Source organism: Leuciscus leuciscus, assembly GCF_965113295.1.
Source record: "Leuciscus leuciscus genome assembly, chromosome: 16".
Lineage (NCBI taxonomy): Eukaryota > Metazoa > Chordata > Actinopteri > Cypriniformes > Leuciscidae > Leuciscus > Leuciscus leuciscus.
The window spans coordinates 13,934,972-13,953,786 of record NC_138740.1 but is presented as its reverse complement, the minus strand read 5'-3'; the positions used below and the strand labels follow the sequence as shown (position 1 = coordinate 13,953,786).

General features: G+C 39.8%; 1 protein-coding gene and 1 long non-coding RNA gene across 4 annotated transcripts in view; one reads left to right on the top strand and one right to left on the bottom strand.

Annotated features, from left to right (window-relative positions):
- Positions 1 to 18,815, top strand: part of LOC309478043 — a 384,226-nt gene that overhangs the window by 219,376 nt on the left and 146,035 nt on the right. The gene's annotated exons all lie outside the window — the stretch shown is intronic.
- sgcd (sarcoglycan, delta (dystrophin-associated glycoprotein)) overlaps positions 1 to 18,815 on the bottom strand; it is a 276,212-nt gene that overhangs the window by 203,619 nt on the left and 53,778 nt on the right. The window lies entirely within an intron of this gene.

The following is an 18,815-nucleotide window of genomic DNA, read 5'->3' as shown; positions in this document are numbered from 1 at the left end:
ACCAGGGACTAGTTCGCAAAAGTAGGTTTTGGACAAAATCCGGCATAGCAGAAAATGTTCCCTGCCTACATCCAAATCGGAGATAGCCATTTTGTCCGCCTTGAGCCAAGGATTCCAACGATATAAGACACTTGATCCTGGGACAAACGGTCTAAGAGTTATGAGCGATTTAGTACTTTTGGTTGCTGTAGCGCCACCTATGGGCCAATTGGGGTCATACTCTGATAGGTTGTCCCCAAATTGAGGCCTACCATCTGGCCAGGTCTCACGTCTCTAGGCCTTACGGTTTGTCCTGCACGATGCGTTTTACGAATCCTTACAATTACAATAGGGTTTCAGCATTTCATGCTTGAACCCCTAATAAGAATGAAGGCTTTTTGCCAGTTATAGCGCCACCTATGGTCCGATCTCCATGAAACTCTGCATGCTTCCTCACCATGTTCTGACACATATGCTCATCAATTTTTGTGAAGTTCTGAGTTTTCATTTGGGATTTATAGGCTTTTTAGTGTATTTTGCCACGCCCCTTTTCTAAATGACCCTGTTACAGCCACCCAAATGCAAAAGTTCAACTTTTTTTCGATAATTATTGATCTAGAGAGTCCAGAGAATTGTCCTAGACTGGTTTGGTTCCGATCGGGCCAAAAACCAGGGACTAGTTCGCAAAAGTAGGTTTTGGACAAAATCCGGCATAGCAGAAAATGTTCCCTGCCTACATCCAAATCGGAGATAGCCATTTTGTCCGCCTTGAGCCAAGGATTCCAACGATATAAGACACTTGATCCTGGGACAAACGGTCTAAGAGTTATGAGCGATTTAGTACTTTTGGTTGCTGTAGCGCCACCTATGGGCCAATTGGGGTCATACTCTGATAGGTTGTCCCCAAATTGAGGCCTACCATCTGGCCAGGTCTCACGTCTCTAGGCCTTACGGTTTGTCCTGCACGATGCGTTTTACGAATCCTTACAATTACAATAGGGTTTCAGCATTTCATGCTTGAACCCCTAATAAGAATGAAGGCTTTTTGCCAGTTATAGCGCCACCTATGGTCCGATCTCCATGAAACTCTGCATGCTTCCTCACCATGTTCTGACACATATGCTCATCAATTTTTGTGAAGTTCTGAGTTTTCATTTGGGATTTATAGGCTTTTTAGTGTATTTTGCCACGCCCCTTTTCTAAATGACCCTGTTACAGCCACCCAAATGCAAAAGTTCAACTTTTTTTCGATAATTATTGATCTAGAGAGTCCAGAGAATTGTCCTAGACTGGTTTGGTTCCGATCGGGCCAAAAACCAGGGACTAGTTCGCAAAAGTAGGTTTTGGACAAAATCCGGCATAGCAGAAAATGTTCCCTGCCTACATCCAAATCGGAGATAGCCATTTTGTCCGCCTTGAGCCAAGGATTCCAACGATATAAGACACTTGATCCTGGGACAAACGGTCTAAGAGTTATGAGCGATTTAGTACTTTTGGTTGCTGTAGCGCCACCTATGGGCCAATTGGGGTCATACTCTGATAGGTTGTCCCCAAATTGAGGCCTACCATCTGGCCAGGTCTCACGTCTCTAGGCCTTACGGTTTGTCCTGCACGATGCGTTTTACGAATCCTTACAATTACAATAGGGTTTCAGCATTTCATGCTTGAACCCCTAATAAGAATGAAGGCTTTTTGCCAGTTATAGCGCCACCTATGGTCCGATCTCCATGAAACTCTGCATGCTTCCTCACCATGTTCTGACACATATGCTCATCAATTTTTGTGAAGTTCTGAGTTTTCATTTGGGATTTATAGGCTTTTTAGTGTATTTTGCCACGCCCCTTTTCTAAATGACCCTGTTACAGCCACCCAAATGCAAAAGTTCAACTTTTTTTCGATAATTATTGATCTAGAGAGTCCAGAGAATTGTCCTAGACTGGTTTGGTTCCGATCGGGCCAAAAACCAGGGACTAGTTCGCAAAAGTAGGTTTTGGACAAAATCCGGCATAGCAGAAAATGTTCCCTGCCTACATCCAAATCGGAGATAGCCATTTTGTCCGCCTTGAGCCAAGGATTCCAACGATATAAGACACTTGATCCTGGGACAAACGGTCTAAGAGTTATGAGCGATTTAGTACTTTTGGTTGCTGTAGCGCCACCTATGGGCCAATTGGGGTCATACTCTGATAGGTTGTCCCCAAATTGAGGCCTACCATCTGGCCAGGTCTCACGTCTCTAGGCCTTACGGTTTGTCCTGCACGATGCGTTTTACGAATCCTTACAATTACAATAGGGTTTCAGCATTTCATGCTTGAACCCCTAATAAGAATGAAGGCTTTTTGCCAGTTATAGCGCCACCTATGGTCCGATCTCCATGAAACTCTGCATGCTTCCTCACCATGTTCTGACACATATGCTCATCAATTTTTGTGAAGTTCTGAGTTTTCATTTGGGATTTATAGGCTTTTTAGTGTATTTTGCCACGCCCCTTTTCTAAATGACCCTGTTACAGCCACCCAAATGCAAAAGTTCAACTTTTTTTCGATAATTATTGATCTAGAGAGTCCAGAGAATTGTCCTAGACTGGTTTGGTTCCGATCGGGCCAAAAACCAGGGACTAGTTCGCAAAAGTAGGTTTTGGACAAAATCCGGCATAGCAGAAAATGTTCCCTGCCTACATCCAAATCGGAGATAGCCATTTTGTCCGCCTTGAGCCAAGGATTCCAACGATATAAGACACTTGATCCTGGGACAAACGGTCTAAGAGTTATGAGCGATTTAGTACTTTTGGTTGCTGTAGCGGTTGACACATATGCTCATCAATTTTTGTGAAGTTCTGAGTTTTCATTTGGGATTTATAGGCTTTTTAGTGTATTTTGCCACGCCCCTTTTCTAAATGACCCTGTTACAGCCACCCAAATGCAAAAGTTCAACTTTTTTTCGATAATTATTGATCTAGAGAGTCCAGAGAATTGTCCTAGACTGGTTTGGTTCCGATCGGGCCAAAAACCAGGGACTAGTTCGCAAAAGTAGGTTTTGGACAAAATCCGGCATAGCAGAAAATGTTCCCTGCCTACATCCAAATCGGAGATAGCCATTTTGTCCGCCTTGAGCCAAGGATTCCAACGATATAAGACACTTGATCCTGGGACAAACGGTCTAAGAGTTATGAGCGATTTAGTACTTTTGGTTGCTGTAGCGCCACCTATGGGCCAATTGGGGTCATACTCTGATAGGTTGTCCCCAAATTGAGGCCTACCATCTGGCCAGGTCTCACGTCTCTAGGCCTTACGGTTTGTCCTGCACGATGCGTTTTACGAATCCTTACAATTACAATAGGGTTTCAGCATTTCATGCTTGAACCCCTAATAAGAATGAAGGCTTTTTGCCAGTTATAGCGCCACCTATGGTCCGATCTCCATGAAACTCTGCATGCTTCCTCACCATGTTCTGACACATATGCTCATCAATTTTTGTGAAGTTCTGAGTTTTCATTTGGGATTTATAGGCTTTTTAGTGTATTTTGCCACGCCCCTTTTCTAAATGACCCTGTTACAGCCACCCAAATGCAAAAGTTCAACTTTTTTTCGATAATTATTGATCTAGAGAGTCCAGAGAATTGTCCTAGACTGGTTTGGTTCCGATCGGGCCAAAAACCAGGGACTAGTTCGCAAAAGTAGGTTTTGGACAAAATCCGGCATAGCAGAAAATGTTCCCTGCCTACATCCAAATCGGAGATAGCCATTTTGTCCGCCTTGAGCCAAGGATTCCAACGATATAAGACACTTGATCCTGGGACAAACGGTCTAAGAGTTATGAGCGATTTAGTACTTTTGGTTGCTGTAGCGCCACCTATGGGCCAATTGGGGTCATACTCTGATAGGTTGTCCCCAAATTGAGGCCTACCATCTGGCCAGGTCTCACGTCTCTAGGCCTTACGGTTTGTCCTGCACGATGCGTTTTACGAATCCTTACAATTACAATAGGGTTTCAGCATTTCATGCTTGAACCCCTAATAAGAATGAAGGCTTTTTGCCAGTTATAGCGCCACCTATGGTCCGATCTCCATGAAACTCTGCATGCTTCCTCACCATGTTCTGACACATATGCTCATCAATTTTTGTGAAGTTCTGAGTTTTCATTTGGGATTTATAGGCTTTTTAGTGTATTTTGCCACGCCCCTTTTCTAAATGACCCTGTTACAGCCACCCAAATGCAAAAGTTCAACTTTTTTTCGATAATTATTGATCTAGAGAGTCCAGAGAATTGTCCTAGACTGGTTTGGTTCCGATCGGGCCAAAAACCAGGGACTAGTTCGCAAAAGTAGGTTTTGGACAAAATCCGGCATAGCAGAAAATGTTCCCTGCCTACATCCAAATCGGAGATAGCCATTTTGTCCGCCTTGAGCCAAGGATTCCAACGATATAAGACACTTGATCCTGGGACAAACGGTCTAAGAGTTATGAGCGATTTAGTACTTTTGGTTGCTGTAGCGCCACCTATGGGCCAATTGGGGTCATACTCTGATAGGTTGTCCCCAAATTGAGGCCTACCATCTGGCCAGGTCTCACGTCTCTAGGCCTTACGGTTTGTCCTGCACGATGCGTTTTACGAATCCTTACAATTACAATAGGGTTTCAGCATTTCATGCTTGAACCCCTAATAAGAATGAAGGCTTTTTGCCAGTTATAGCGCCACCTATGGTCCGATCTCCATGAAACTCTGCATGCTTCCTCACCATGTTCTGACACATATGCTCATCAATTTTTGTGAAGTTCTGAGTTTTCATTTGGGATTTATAGGCTTTTTAGTGTATTTTGCCACGCCCCTTTTCTAAATGACCCTGTTACAGCCACCCAAATGCAAAAGTTCAACTTTTTTTCGATAATTATTGATCTAGAGAGTCCAGAGAATTGTCCTAGACTGGTTTGGTTCCGATCGGGCCAAAAACCAGGGACTAGTTCGCAAAAGTAGGTTTTGGACAAAATCCGGCATAGCAGAAAATGTTCCCTGCCTACATCCAAATCGGAGATAGCCATTTTGTCCGCCTTGAGCCAAGGATTCCAACGATATAAGACACTTGATCCTGGGACAAACGGTCTAAGAGTTATGAGCGATTTAGTACTTTTGGTTGCTGTAGCGGTTGACACATATGCTCATCAATTTTTGTGAAGTTCTGAGTTTTCATTTGGGATTTATAGGCTTTTTAGTGTATTTTGCCACGCCCCTTTTCTAAATGACCCTGTTACAGCCACCCAAATGCAAAAGTTCAACTTTTTTTCGATAATTATTGATCTAGAGAGTCCAGAGAATTGTCCTAGACTGGTTTGGTTCCGATCGGGCCAAAAACCAGGGACTAGTTCGCAAAAGTAGGTTTTGGACAAAATCCGGCATAGCAGAAAATGTTCCCTGCCTACATCCAAATCGGAGATAGCCATTTTGTCCGCCTTGAGCCAAGGATTCCAACGATATAAGACACTTGATCCTGGGACAAACGGTCTAAGAGTTATGAGCGATTTAGTACTTTTGGTTGCTGTAGCGCCACCTATGGGCCAATTGGGGTCATACTCTGATAGGTTGTCCCCAAATTGAGGCCTACCATCTGGCCAGGTCTCACGTCTCTAGGCCTTACGGTTTGTCCTGCACGATGCGTTTTACGAATCCTTACAATTACAATAGGGTTTCAGCATTTCATGCTTGAACCCCTAATAAGAATGAAGGCTTTTTGCCAGTTATAGCGCCACCTATGGTCCGATCTCCATGAAACTCTGCATGCTTCCTCACCATGTTCTGACACATATGCTCATCAATTTTTGTGAAGTTCTGAGTTTTCATTTGGGATTTATAGGCTTTTTAGTGTATTTTGCCACGCCCCTTTTCTAAATGACCCTGTTACAGCCACCCAAATGCAAAAGTTCAACTTTTTTTCGATAATTATTGATCTAGAGAGTCCAGAGAATTGTCCTAGACTGGTTTGGTTCCGATCGGGCCAAAAACCAGGGACTAGTTCGCAAAAGTAGGTTTTGGACAAAATCCGGCATAGCAGAAAATGTTCCCTGCCTACATCCAAATCGGAGATAGCCATTTTGTCCGCCTTGAGCCAAGGATTCCAACGATATAAGACACTTGATCCTGGGACAAACGGTCTAAGAGTTATGAGCGATTTAGTACTTTTGGTTGCTGTAGCGCCACCTATGGGCCAATTGGGGTCATACTCTGATAGGTTGTCCCCAAATTGAGGCCTACCATCTGGCCAGGTCTCACGTCTCTAGGCCTTACGGTTTGTCCTGCACGATGCGTTTTACGAATCCTTACAATTACAATAGGGTTTCAGCATTTCATGCTTGAACCCCTAATAAGAATGAAGGCTTTTTGCCAGTTATAGCGCCACCTATGGTCCGATCTCCATGAAACTCTGCATGCTTCCTCACCATGTTCTGACACATATGCTCATCAATTTTTGTGAAGTTCTGAGTTTTCATTTGGGATTTATAGGCTTTTTAGTGTATTTTGCCACGCCCCTTTTCTAAATGACCCTGTTACAGCCACCCAAATGCAAAAGTTCAACTTTTTTTCGATAATTATTGATCTAGAGAGTCCAGAGAATTGTCCTAGACTGGTTTGGTTCCGATCGGGCCAAAAACCAGGGACTAGTTCGCAAAAGTAGGTTTTGGACAAAATCCGGCATAGCAGAAAATGTTCCCTGCCTACATCCAAATCGGAGATAGCCATTTTGTCCGCCTTGAGCCAAGGATTCCAACGATATAAGACACTTGATCCTGGGACAAACGGTCTAAGAGTTATGAGCGATTTAGTACTTTTGGTTGCTGTAGCGCCACCTATGGGCCAATTGGGGTCATACTCTGATAGGTTGTCCCCAAATTGAGGCCTACCATCTGGCCAGGTCTCACGTCTCTAGGCCTTACGGTTTGTCCTGCACGATGCGTTTTACGAATCCTTACAATTACAATAGGGTTTCAGCATTTCATGCTTGAACCCCTAATAAGAATGAAGGCTTTTTGCCAGTTATAGCGCCACCTATGGTCCGATCTCCATGAAACTCTGCATGCTTCCTCACCATGTTCTGACACATATGCTCATCAATTTTTGTGAAGTTCTGAGTTTTCATTTGGGATTTATAGGCTTTTTAGTGTATTTTGCCACGCCCCTTTTCTAAATGACCCTGTTACAGCCACCCAAATGCAAAAGTTCAACTTTTTTTCGATAATTATTGATCTAGAGAGTCCAGAGAATTGTCCTAGACTGGTTTGGTTCCGATCGGGCCAAAAACCAGGGACTAGTTCGCAAAAGTAGGTTTTGGACAAAATCCGGCATAGCAGAAAATGTTCCCTGCCTACATCCAAATCGGAGATAGCCATTTTGTCCGCCTTGAGCCAAGGATTCCAACGATATAAGACACTTGATCCTGGGACAAACGGTCTAAGAGTTATGAGCGATTTAGTACTTTTGGTTGCTGTAGCGCCACCTATGGGCCAATTGGGGTCATACTCTGATAGGTTGTCCCCAAATTGAGGCCTACCATCTGGCCAGGTCTCACGTCTCTAGGCCTTACGGTTTGTCCTGCACGATGCGTTTTACGAATCCTTACAATTACAATAGGGTTTCAGCATTTCATGCTTGAACCCCTAATAAGAATGAAGGCTTTTTGCCAGTTATAGCGCCACCTATGGTCCGATCTCCATGAAACTCTGCATGCTTCCTCACCATGTTCTGACACATATGCTCATAAATTTTTGTGAAGTTCTGAGTTTTCATTTGGGATTTATAGGCTTTTTAGTGTATTTTGCCACGCCCCTTTTCTAAATGACCCTGTTACAGCCACCCAAATGCAAAAGTTCAACTTTTTTTCGATAATTATTGATCTAGAGAGTCCAGAGAATTGTCCTAGACTGGTTTGGTTCCGATCGGGCCAAAAACCAGGGACTAGTTCGCAAAAGTAGGTTTTGGACAAAATCCGGCATAGCAGAAAATGTTCCCTGCCTACATCCAAATCGGAGATAGCCATTTTGTCCGCCTTGAGCCAAGGATTCCAACGATATAAGACACTTGATCCTGGGACAAACGGTCTAAGAGTTATGAGCGATTTAGTACTTTTGGTTGCTGTAGCGCCACCTATGGGCCAATTGGGGTCATACTCTGATAGGTTGTCCCCAAATTGAGGCCTACCATCTGGCCAGGTCTCACGTCTCTAGGCCTTACGGTTTGTCCTGCACGATGCGTTTTACGAATCCTTACAATTACAATAGGGTTTCAGCATTTCATGCTTGAACCCCTAATAAGAATGAAGGCTTTTTGCCAGTTATAGCGCCACCTATGGTCCGATCTCCATGAAACTCTGCATGCTTCCTCACCATGTTCTGACACATATGCTCATCAATTTTTGTGAAGTTCTGAGTTTTCATTTGGGATTTATAGGCTTTTTAGTGTATTTTGCCACGCCCCTTTTCTAAATGACCCTGTTACAGCCACCCAAATGCAAAAGTTCAACTTTTTTTCGATAATTATTGATCTAGAGAGTCCAGAGAATTGTCCTAGACTGGTTTGGTTCCGATCGGGCCAAAAACCAGGGACTAGTTCGCAAAAGTAGGTTTTGGACAAAATCCGGCATAGCAGAAAATGTTCCCTGCCTACATCCAAATCGGAGATAGCCATTTTGTCCGCCTTGAGCCAAGGATTCCAACGATATAAGACACTTGATCCTGGGACAAACGGTCTAAGAGTTATGAGCGATTTAGTACTTTTGGTTGCTGTAGCGCCACCTATGGGCCAATTGGGGTCATACTCTGATAGGTTGTCCCCAAATTGAGGCCTACCATCTGGCCAGGTCTCACGTCTCTAGGCCTTACGGTTTGTCCTGCACGATGCGTTTTACGAATCCTTACAATTACAATAGGGTTTCAGCATTTCATGCTTGAACCCCTAATTAAATAATATTATTTAAATATAATAATAATACAATTTACCACAACATGACCCCCTTAATAGGTGAGCAGTGAACTCAGATTGTTGAGTTAATTTCTTGTTAACCTTATTGGTCTGTGCGCCATTATTTTATATGGGTCAGTAAACTCTGCTAAGTGTACAATTTCGTTGGATCTTTGGACCTGATAATAGTTTTAGAAATATTCTGTTCATTTGCATGTAACTTAAATTCATAATTAGAGAGTAATTAGCCACTGAGGGTGGAAAAGAGCTTATTGATTCAATTACGGTCAACTTGAGTCATAACATTACAAACCCTATTCATTTTTGTCTGTCAATTAGAGAACATATATATATCCCGCAAATAGATAGCACTTGAGAAATAGCATCTGGTCCTGTTTATTTTTGTCTGAAGTGAGAAAGAAAGGGCCAGAAAACTTTTTTTTTGTCTCTATCAGACAGACCTGTTTTAAACTGTCGAGGGAAAAGCAATTCCCAGATTAATCAAGCATAATGCATATGTGCATCAACAAGCTTGGCACCTTCTCAGAGAGCATACTGTTTATGGCTGCTGCAGCTAATCAGCCTCCGACCAGCTTGTAGACAATTTGCGATCCTTGACTTTGAATGCTTTCTCCAGTCCCTGAGTGTCTGAGTTTCGAAATGTGCTTTTAGATGTGCAAGCTTAAGAATCTGCCACTGTACTGTCCTTATGATCCTAAGTAATAGAAAAAGCCACAGTCTCATTGTAAAATTGATGGATTTGGTTAAATTCAGCCAGTCTTCTGAACATAATTGCACTCGCTTCATCATCACATAATCAGAAGTATTGAATTAGGTGGCACTTTATTCAAATAATGTATCATTAGACCATTATCAATAATTGCTCTTTCACTTAATTAGCTGCTTTCCACATCAATCAGGCAATGCTACAGTAGGTTTAAAATATAGGTCTTCACACCATGATCTTGGAGATAAAGGATGTGTAGTAGACTAAATCAAGGGCTGAACTTTCTGTTGCTGCCCTGAATTTGTACCTTGAAAAATGCTGCATTCTTACTTTTCGCCGTCTAATCCTGTTATAGAGCATAACCGTGCCTCATTATGACAACATTATCAGCCATTCCACACATATTCAAAACCTTTTGTGCCTTTACGGAACTCAATTTCTGCTCTTTTTTTTTTTTTTTTTTTGCCAGGCACTTTTGGATTGAAATTAGAACGGCATCCACTTCAAAAGCTTCCCGCTTTGCTCTGGGTGATTTCTGAAGCATTGTCTAACTTTGGGAAAAGCCTCAATACTGGCAATGACTAAACTCAGCTTTTTCTAATAAAGGAGGGCTGCTAAACCACACAGGCAGTGCAAAAACTGTGTTACATTGGTTTATGGTTCTTATGCTTTTGCATTTGTATAAAAAATTTGCATTTGTTTATCACACAAAAGTAGCCTTTGAAATGTACATTATTAAAGGGATAGTTCAGCCAAAAATGAAAATTACCCCATGATTTACTCACCCTCAAGCCATCCTTAGTGTATATGACTTTCTTATTTCAGACAAACACAATCAGAGATATATATATATATAAAAATGTCCTGGCTCTTCCAAGCTTTATAATGGCAGTTAATAGAGGACGATAATTTGAAGCCCAAAAAAGAGCATCAATCTATCATAAAGGTAATCCACACATCTCCGGGGGGTTACTAAAAGGCCTTCTGAAGTGAAGCAATGTGTTTGTGTAAGAAAAAAATACATATTTAAAACTTTAAAAACTAAAATAACTAGCTTCCGGCAGACGGCCTACGCTTGTCGACTTACGCCAAAAGAGACGCAAAGTAGGAATAGTGTAAGCTTTGACGCCTCTCGCGGTTAGGGTTAGGGGAAGGGTTAGGGTTTATGGCTGACTCAATGAATCATTCAATCAAGCAATTCATTAAAATACACAAATTCATTCAGGAATTACATGTGTCTGTTTTTATGATTGAGTCGTGGAATCTGTAACTCAGCTGATTTATTCAAAACACTGATAAGGAGAAACAAAAAAGTGACTGTCTTTATGAATGTGTTGTTGAATCATTCACACAATCAATCCAGTCAAGAATACAGATTCATATCAAGAATGAAAAAGGTGGCTGACTGTCATTATAAGTGAGACACTGAATCATCCATGCATACATTACATTTTTAAAAACAATGATTAATTTGGGGACAAAACAAGTGAATGTATTTTAAGTGAACCATTGAATCATTCATTTAGATAATTTGTTCAAAAACAGATATGAAATAAGTGGGACTGTCTTTAAGTGAGTCCCTTAATCATTCAATTAACCATTTTGTTTAAAATATACTAATTTCTTCAGGAACAAAACAAGTGACTTTCTTTATGAGTGAGTCATTGAATTATTCAATTAACCAATTCTTTCAAATACACTGATTCATTCAGGAACAACACACTGTGTCACTCGAAGGTGTAACTGATTCTTTTTTTGACTTGGTTTGGAACTACCTTCCTTGACAGAGCAAAGTAACTGGCAATATAAATTAAAGTTACTTAGCACTTACTAAACTAAAGGTTTAAAAATTATATCTATTTGCTGCCCCGAACTTTTCAAGAATATGTGGTTAGCTGCATCTTATTATTTGCATCTGCATTTAGTACCTATCAGAACAGACGTGATACCCATTTTTGGGTCATGACCCACCAGTTGAGAACTAAATAACTTCTGATGAAGTCCAGCGGATGTTAACTGTTCATCTGAATAGACTTCAGAGGCAGCAGATTTTAAAAGCTGCTAGCTTTTTATCAACCCACCATTTGGCAAGCTCCATCGACGACAAGAAAATAAGTGCAGCGGCTGGAGGGGTATCGATCCCAATCAAATAAATTGCCATTGGCTCAGTTCTGTGTTGATGACTCAATGATGCTGGATTGTCACCGAGGAACATTCAGCTCAGACATTTGGGTTCTAACTAGTGCAGAGAACACACTTCCACTGCTGGATCTATTGAACCAATTTGACATTCTTTATGGTGGATCCAATTTCAGTTTGCTTTTATGGCCGCTTTTATTTCAGCTGAGAGAGGGGCTTAGCATACTTATAAATGACGGAAAGTAAGAATGTGAAGATAATGGCTCCTGCTTGATGTCAGAGAATAAACAAGCAAGAAGACTTATGCGTTCAGGGTGACTGCAAATCACAGAGTGGAGGCAGAGCCTCTAAATGAAGTAGAAAGGCCCCAGAGTGCAGAGTCAGGCAGGAGGCAGAGTGACAGGTGTGCTTTAAGCCTGGCACACATTCAAAGGCGAGCACAGCCTGTCTAGAGCTCATGGCAGCATCACAGAAACAGAAATAGCATCTATAATTTCTAGTGCATTGGTAGTAAACGTTTCTTCCAAACTCTTTATGGTGGCGAAATCATTGATTTTTGACTTTCTGGGGTTGTGTTTAAGTTGATGTAGAAGCAGAATTCAGTTTGTGTAGAGCAGATGTTTCAAACACATTCATCGACACCCAGCTTAACTCATAAACACATTAGCTTACTTCTTAAAGTTGTAGAAATGTATTTTATTTTATTTTATTATTATTTACAGTATGTGCATCATTCAGTGGATATTTAGGAAAAACAACTGTCCCTGGGCAACCCAGTTCATTTTACAGTTTGATACAAGGCCAAATATTTATTACTCTTAATAATTTAATTATACAGTTATTTCCAAACATCTATTGAATAATGTACAGTATAATACTGGATCATTGCTGTTGTAGTCTGACGGAGAAGCAGGCTTGTCATTTAAAGTAATTTTCTATTCTATTCTATTCTATTCTATTCTATTCTATTCTATTCTATTCTATTCTATTCTATTCTATTCTATTCTAGCAATAAGCCTTGAGAGGCTTAACCCTAACCCATTACATTAATTTCTCGATTTTAAAACATTTTATCAAATAATAATAATAATAATAATAATAATAATAATAATTTTAATAATAATAATTTACCATGAATATTTCTTCCTGCATGTAATTTGCCTGTCTGTATGACTGTAAAGGTCTGGTTTGTAGCAACTTTTTATATTGAATTTTAGTATAGTATAGTATAGTATAGTATAGTATAGTATAGTATAGTATAGTATAGTATAGTATAGTATAGTATATATATACTGTATTTCTAGAGTACTGATATTTACTATTGCAGCCTTATCTTCATAGTAATGGAAACTTAATGTAATTTTGATATTGTATAAAGAACACGTCTACAAGGATATGTGTATGTTTTTTGGGGGGGTGGAGGGGATTCAATGTGACTGATCTACAGCAATTTGGAGTGTCTACAATACCTGCAGTCTCTCCTTCTGGATAACAAATAATAGATCCACTTGTGTTTTAGCCCAAACAAGTGTTCATGTTGATTGTTTTCCTGGCACAGCTGGTCGTCTCCTTCTCTCATTCTGCCTGTGAGCTCCTAATGAGATGCAAAAGCAAACCCCCAGAGTATGTGCCCGACATTCAGCGCAGCATTCAGAGTGGAAAGAGAGCCTGAGACGCGCTCTCATTCAGCATGGCCACACAAACACTCCGGCCATCACTCCGTCTGCCGCGAATGCCACTCTGCCTCGTCGCACAAATCTCAAAACTTTCTCCCTCTCACATCCCTGCCTGAGGGACTTAGATATGTCTCATTCATTCTCTCTTCTTTTCAGAATTTCAGAAATCCCTGGTCTGTTTTAGACAGCTGTAAGCAGTGTGTTCTTATTTTAGTGCTATATCTCAACAGGTTACAGCATCACACTGTGCATGCAAGCAGAGTGCAGGATTCCTACAGTCATTAAAACTGGGAAATATGAGAGAATTTGAAAACTGTGATTGCCTGGAAAAGTCATGTAAAAAGTAGTCAACATTTATGATGACATCATCATCAAAACTATTCCCATTGACACGGAAAACTAAAAACGCTGTATTCTGCTGCCTGGCCAGTAGTTGGCGATGTCACTTTGTAAAGAAATACTATGCGTCTATAGACTGAACACGTAATATGCATGCGCATGACATCACCGTTTTCACAAATTTGTGTTTTTGTAGTTTACACAGAGACAATAACGGTATCGTTTTCAAAAACGTACACTTTGAAAACCGTTTTCAAAAACTTGTTTTTACGGCCCCTGACAATAGTGAGGGACCAGAGGGAAACGTGACAACTTGAACATGAACTCATTTTATTTCAGTTACAGTACTTGCCAATTAATGCCAGGGTTACAGTATTATCATTAACTAAAAATTAAAACATAAAAACATTAAAAAACCAAAAAAAAACCTTACTTGAACTAAAACAAACATTAACTGAAATATAATTATGTATTTTATTCATAAAGACAGCCACTTATTTAATTTCCATTTAGTTTATCATGATGTACTAAAATCAGACAAAAACTAAAAACAGACTAAACTTACAGACAACTAACTTGTAAAACTAAAAACAATATAGATATATCTAATAAAATAAATAATAAAAAATGACAAAAACACAAAATAATTACTAAACGAAATTCAACAAAATCCAAATTTTGATCATTTTTTACTGTACCAATGTTTTTTCATGAACCATTAAACTTGGCATATGACAATGCACACTGAGCCCATTTCGCAACGCGGTTTCTTGGTTATTTCACAGTTAAATTAGTTAAAGTGGACATAAGCCCTTAAAGTCCCTGTAAAGTCAAAATTAAGTATGTGTTCTGAGTTTGTCACACCACAGAAAAATTTGTTATTAGCCACCCAGCCAAATTTGAACGATAAAAAAAGCCGGCAAGTAGGCCTACATAAAATAAGCTATCAAAATCTTGAAAAAATGAGCAGTTGTCTCTGCTCTCAAACGCTGGGGGCGTGTCCACTGGCTGCGCTGAAACCACGCCCACTCGCGGGAAAGCTGCCATCGCCACACTCAACTGTCTGTCACCCTAGCATCTTAATTGTTTTTACAAAGCCATACATGTTCGAGCCTGGACTACCTACTATAATTATAACATAAGCACACAAGGCAACTTACACTCATTGGTGGGCACGCACGCACTGCCGACGATAGCACCAGTTGTCGGCGCGACGGGAGTATGAACACCGAGGCGAGAGATAGTCGGTTCGGCCCCATTCACCAGTAACAGCGGATTATCAAATCCCAGTTGTCTCCGACGAAAGTTTATAAAACTATCCCGTGTAAAATGATCACTACAGAGGCAGGTTTTGGCGGTGATCCTCAGCTCTCCATCAAGGCGGCTCTTCACTAAATTAATCCACCTCTTCTTGATATGATCGTTTTTTGGAAATTTTAATAAGGACACCGATCTGTTTTGTACGTGATCGCATCCAGGTAGTACGCATTTCCGTGACGAATGCATAGCTAGCTAGCAAACTGTAGGCTGTAGTAATAGTACTGACCAGGGACGTGCGGTCAGGGTAGGCAGGGTAGGCAGTGCCTCACCAAAGGAAATGTTGACATTACATTTATTAATTCCAAGAGCTTTATTAATTCACCACATTATTAATTGCATTTATTTTATTCCAAATATAAATTTTTGTAACAAAACTTTTCAGGAATACACATATAATATACTCATTTTGCCATTGTTTGCTCCTAAAACCATTGTTTCATGCAGGATTTTTTTTTTTATTATTATTATTATTTTTTTATTATTATTTTTTTTTTATTGAAGTGTCAAATTTACAACAATAACTGGCTTAGTCATAATTTACAAAAATATCATTGCAAACAGGGAACGGAGCACGTAAAATGAAAAAAAATAAAAATATAAACAACAATAATAAATGACAAACAATAAAATAAGATAGTAGTTAAGGGGCTTCAGTTAATTTTAAATTTTAAAGCATCAATAAAAGCTGTCTTGAATTATCAACATTGAGGCAGAGACCGAGCTTGCTTCATGTCACGTGATCCACTCGCTCTCACTCAATCCGCGCTTCCCGATACTTAGCATCTAGCGGCGCCTAGCGTTGGCTGTCAACAGGCCCGGGGTGGGTAATCGGGAGAATCGGGAGGGGCCGCTTCACTTTTGGGCCGGTCGAATATTTATTTATTTGTTTCACATTTGTCACGTTAGTTAGATTATTAGGCTACACACGTTCCGCATTCTGACACCGCAGCGCGCAGCCTCTGCATGGGTTGTACCATGTGAGGGAGTTCTCCCCTCCCCTCCTATAGAGTTGGTTGGGTCCATAGCCTGTCTTTTCCAAAACGTTTTCTCAGGTAGGTTACCGCGGCACCGCCGGCGCCTACCGATAGCTGAGCCGGCCCTACCGTAACGGTACGCGTCAGGGAGGATGGATGGGAGGAAGAGGCCTGACAGTAACTCGCGATCGGTAAACTGATGTGATTGTGCTCTATTTAGGGGAGGGGCCAGCGTCAGGGGCTCCAGTGCGTCATCAAGTAGGGGCGTGTCCAGGATCTCAGGGGCTTTGAGCCCCCGTTTTAGCCCCGCCCAAAAAATCCGGAACACAGCAATGGTGAAAAACTGTTTAACGGTCTAACTCCACAATTCAGCACTTCACAGTTCACAGTCTTTGTAATATGTTTTAGCAATACATTTCTAACATTTCTAATGTGTTTAGAATTTTTTTTTAGAATTGCCTTTACAGGGACTTTAAAATATGACGCAGTGCCCCAACGAAAGCCATATTTTGAGCACTTGTTAACAGTATCAGCCTATTTTTTATGGACCCTTGAAATTGGCAAATAGGACAATGCAAACAGCCATTTTGGGCCATCAGCCCATTCACTGCGTGGTTTTCTCAGCCATCACAGAGAACGCTTTAAAGCGGGCAGATATTAGTTTGATGATATTAGTGGTATACTACCCTAAGTGGTTTACTGCCCTAACAAAAGCAAAAAATTTTTGCAAATAGATCTTTATTAATGAATGCACATCCATACTCTTATTTTCTTCATAGTAAAATGTTAGTGACGCACAAAGGAAATATGTTATAGACAGTAGGTCTAAAATGTTATTGTGCACAAGGAATAGTTTACTTTGAGCATGGAAATATCTGTATATTTTTTTATTTTTGCAACGGTCCCTTTAGGGGCTCCGTAATAAATTCAAAATTACCTTATTTAAAAAAGATTTTTTTTTAACCAGTTGCGAAAACAAGCTTCCGTAGGTTTAGAATGGCATGAGGGTAAATATATAATTACAGAGTTTTCATTTTTGGGTGAACTATCCCTTTAGGAACAGAAAAAAAATGTCCATTGAAATTAATAAAGAGACGCTCTTATTATTTAAGTTTGAAAGACTCTTGTCTGGATTACAAAACAGAAATCTGAATAGGTTCATGATGTTAGTTTGAATGCTTTGGGGACAAAAGTCAAGAATGAGGAGTGAGTCACGAAGTAGGCTACTATAATGATTTTTATTTTGAGACTGTTTTTTTGTCTTCTTAATAATGTTGTGCTCATTCTCTAGAGATAATGAAAGCCAACAATGTTTACAAACCAAATATGCATAATTTCAGCTCATGACAATTAATTTCACCTCAGAGAAAGTCAGAGTACACTTGATTCATGAGGCGCTGTTAGGATAGGAATCTTCAAGAAATAAAGAGAAAACAGGCTTGAAGATTCTGAAGTCTTCCTAAAACTGAGATATTCATTCACACAGAGAGAGAGAAAAATAAATAAATAAAATGCTGTTAACCTACAGTGAGCGAGGATGGGACACGCACACATCTAGCTCTGGAAGGAAACATCATTTCAAGCTTGAGTGGCCGCTGCACTTGTGTCCTGCCAAATCGAAACAATGGCTGTATTCCAAATTTCCTGACCTTTCTGATTAATTCCCCTAACCACTGGCCTGTGCACACTGTCCTCTGGTCACTATTTCTTGTAATATGAGCCAATCTATGCGGTTGCTGGACCGACCTGACATCAGATATCAAGTAGGCCTAGTGACCAACACTGTACCAAAATTGAAATGATCATACAAAAATAAATAAAAACATTCTTAAAACAAACTATTTATTAATATTTATTTTACCCTGCATAGTGCATAGTTTAGTTCATGGCATTTCAGACAAATAGTGTGTGAAGAAATCTGCTTAATTAGCTGCTTCTGCCAAGTGACAGAAGACTTTTTGCCAAAATACACCAAAGTTAGATTAGATCTTTGACATCAACAATAAAATATATGGGAAGCATTTGTCACACCTTTGAAAACATGTTCCATCCATCCATCCATCCATCCATCCATAAATCAGCAAACACCATAAAATGTAAGATTTGTCAGTAAATCTTTTTAAATGTTTTTTTTTTTTATATATATATATATATATTTTTTTTAAGTATCTTATGCACACAGGCTGAATTTATTTGTAAAAAAAAAAAACTATTTTTGAACAATTTGAAAACTGTTTTCTATTTTAATATACTTCGAAATATATATTCTTTCTTTGATGTCAATGCTGAATTTTCAGCATCATTACTCGTGTCTGTAGTTTCACATGATCCTTCAGAGATCATTAGATTGAAGTAATTAGGATTATTTGATGAATAAAAAGTTTAATGGAACAGCATTTATTGGAAATATTTTTATTTATTTTTGGCATTGAAGTAAATGCATCCCTGCTGAATAAAAGTATTTTCTTCTATCTGTCAAAAAAAAAAAAAAAAAATCGTACTGATTCCATTTTTGAAGAGTAGTGTGTATTCGTGTATGTACACTGTGAAAAAAATATTTTCATGATTTGTTATCACAACTTTTAATCTTTTGTCAAATCAACTTAGATAATTAATGTGGCTCAGATAACATAATATTTTGAGTTTCTATTTATTAAACTAATCTCCTTTTTAACACATATTAACAAAACAAAAAAAATCATTTCAATGAACTAA